The 3,256-nt window shown below is 33.7% G+C and overlaps 1 pseudogene; it reads left to right on the plus strand.

Annotated features, from left to right (window-relative positions):
- Positions 1-269: 269 nt before the first annotated feature.
- LOC122122914 lies at positions 270-382 on the plus strand (annotated as a pseudogene).
- Positions 383-3,256: the final 2,874 nt, after the last annotated feature.

The raw sequence follows: 3,256 nt of genomic DNA on the forward strand, positions 1-3,256 counted from the left end.
CTTTTAACAAACCTTAACACTTGCTGCAGTGTTCATTATGGCAGGTCCCTTGTATAGAATAATTGAATTCCTCCTCCTACACATCTCTTGAACAACAAATATCTGGAATTATTTTATTTTTGGCATGTCAATCTTGACTTTATTCTTAAATGTGTACTTATGTAAGAAGTACATGGTTCTAAAATTTCACGAAAATTCTTTTAAACTTACTTTTTGTTGAATTGTCTAGTTAAAGAAAATCAATTACAATTTATATATAAAAATGTTCTGTGCACAATTCTGCATCACATACACTAACACTGGAATGATACAGAGAAGATTAGCATGGCCACTGTGCAAGGATGACAGGCAAATTCCTGAAGCATTCTATCGCCCAATTTTTTAGGAAATGGAAAGACTTGGAAAAAAAATTATTAATTGAAGTAAGCCAAGTCCAAAGAAACTTAGGTCCCATGGTTTCTCTAATTTTCAATAACTAATGTATGTCTAGGATAAGCAGAAAAGGCCAAAAGTTATGTGTATATGACCAGATAAGATTATGTTAAGGGAAATGAAACCCATGTTAGGGACACAAGTGGTTTTTTTTTTTCTTGCTATTGTTTCTCATGTACTTGTAACGTGCAGTGTGTTTTTTTTTGTTTCTTTGTATGTTCGTCCCCCATGCTATAACACCTGTTTTCACTTTATTTGAAGTTGGTGCGCCTACATCTTGTATATACTCTCCTCTAATTTGGTGAGGGGAAGGAAAAAAAAAACAAAATGATTAAATAGAGATACAGGTATACCCATTGTAACAATGAGATGCACAAGGCACTATGTTGTAAAGTGAACTTTACAATTGAGGCGGGGAAAGGGAGGAGGTTAATGGACTTGTGGAGGTGGGAGGGAAGGGATGTAGGGGAACAATAAAGGAGGAGGTAACAATGCTTGTTAGGGAATGTACTCATTACCTTGCTCATGTAAGTGTTACCCCTATGTACACTATTTTTACAATAAGAACGTATAAAAATGTTCTGAGATGGAAGAGTTTATTTCCTTTATTTTACTCATATAATATCGTTAGCAAAGGAATTCATGCAAAACTCCGATATGAAGGCATTTTGAATACATATGTGGGTGAATGCACGCATGTGCTCAAGTAAAGTACTTGAATGTGTGTTGACGTGCTCAGTGTTTGAAATCAGGGCTTCAAGGTCTTGCTGGGCCTTTTTCCTCTAGATTGATGAGCTACTAAATGAGCTACATCTCCATTCTTGGCCCTATGCTAGTTCATTAAAATTTTTGAAAAATAATCTCCTGAATTTATTTTGCCCTGATTGGCTTCCAACTGCTATCCACAGATCTCAGGCTCCTGAGTAGATATCCAGAGTAGTTAGGATTACAGATGTGACAAACCAGCAAAAGCTTTCAGAATAACGTTAAAAGTAGAAGAAAATTTACTTCAGAGAGCATGATTTAGCATCTCCAATTTTAAAGCATTTTGGAGTGATTATTTATGATTTTTTTTTCTTTTTGGATACTTATAAGACAGTAGGTGATGATATTTAAAAGTTTTAGTACTTTTTAAAGAGGTTACTGGAATTGTGGGACAGAAGAAATTTGCCTCTCTTTGGACCTCAATGTATAAGCTCAGTTCTGTGCATGATAACCCAGTGTCACCAACACAATCTGTATTGAAGACAAATGTGATAGAAAACAATCACCATGGGCAATATTTACTATGCTATTATTTCTTGGACAATATGAATATTGAATTGAGAGTGTAATAGAATGGAGAGATTTTATCTACCTTTTGTGTATTGCTGAAAGACTTTCGGAAACTTTGACTCATTTCTTTCCCCACTGTGTGTGTCTTTAGGCCGTGCACTTACTGCATTTAATTACAATTTTTCCCAACACTAAAATGGTAATAACATTAACATTATAGCAAATGTTATCTTAAAAATTAAGGGAATAAAACTTGTGAAATACTTAAAATAAACTTCTAGGAATGAGCTTTGAGTTTAGCCAGCAATCTTTTATAAATACTAAATAGAACGTCATAAGTAGTACAGAAACCATTACATGTAGTGAGCAACTAGAAGTAATATCTATTGATCATGCTCTGCTTCCAAGGAAGCCAGGTGGATAACTTCTCATGCTGTAAATCAAACTGGTTATGTTATGTCTTGATAGTGTAAAAATATCAGGGACAGAATGATGAAGGAATATTGTAGACTGAGGTGAAATCCATATGAAAATGTGCAAAACAGATAAAACATAAAAGTATCTGAGCAGTATTTTGTGTTTTACAACATTTAAGTTACATCGCAAAGATAAAGAAGTCATAGAAGAATAAATTCTTTTTTGTTGTCCTATCATAGCTCCTTAAAAGGATGAACTTTTTCCTCATTCTTATACAGGCAACATCGGATGAGAGGAACTGTAGTTTTTTGTTGTTGTTGTTTGCTTCCTTCCATTTGTTCTTCAGTTTGAAATCTGAGCTACTTGACACTGAAAGAAACCAAGGGAAATTAGACAAACAGGCTTTGGAAAGAACAATCAATGTAAAATAAATAAACTACAGCCCTGTAACAGGTCTAACTAAATTGAGTTATATAGTGTCAATTTTTAACAGAAAATGATGTAAGCAATACCATGTTATTGAAAACTGAAAAATGTTAAGAGTTGCTTCATTTTTTTTATTTTCTACTACCTTGAATTAATTATTGATCTGATTTAGCGAGATTAAAGATGAGATTAACCAGAACCTGGATTAAAAATGGACAAAAGTTCTGAATAGACATGTTCTCCATAAGCCCTGAAAATTGCCTGTGGGTTTACAAAGTTGTGTTTAATACAACTTCTATGCTGCCTTAATACTTTTTGAGCAGAAGTCATTAGAGAAATATAATTCAAAATTACTACGAAACAACTTCATAACTATTATAACTCATCAAAAAATCAATGGATCCAGTTATGGTGGTAAAGGCTTGTAATTCCAAGCATTTAGGAGGTTGGATTTAATTCTAAGGCCAGTCTAGGGTACTGCAGATAGTAAAAACCTGCCCTTTATTACCTTTGAATAAACGGTAATAATGTTGGTGAGAGTGTGGAGAAAAGGAAATTTTCTACACTATTGGTCAAAAAACAGTTTAGTATTCTCGTTGTAGAAAGTAGTATGCAAGTTTCTAAAGAAATCCAAAGTTGAGATATCATCTGATCCACCAATCATGTGATTATTTCTCTCTGCGTACCTCATAAATATATCTGTAGT

This window comes from Dipodomys spectabilis, unplaced genomic scaffold (assembly GCF_019054845.1).
Source record: "Dipodomys spectabilis isolate Male_0828 unplaced genomic scaffold, ASM1905484v1 ptg000217l, whole genome shotgun sequence".
Lineage (NCBI taxonomy): Eukaryota > Metazoa > Chordata > Mammalia > Rodentia > Heteromyidae > Dipodomys > Dipodomys spectabilis.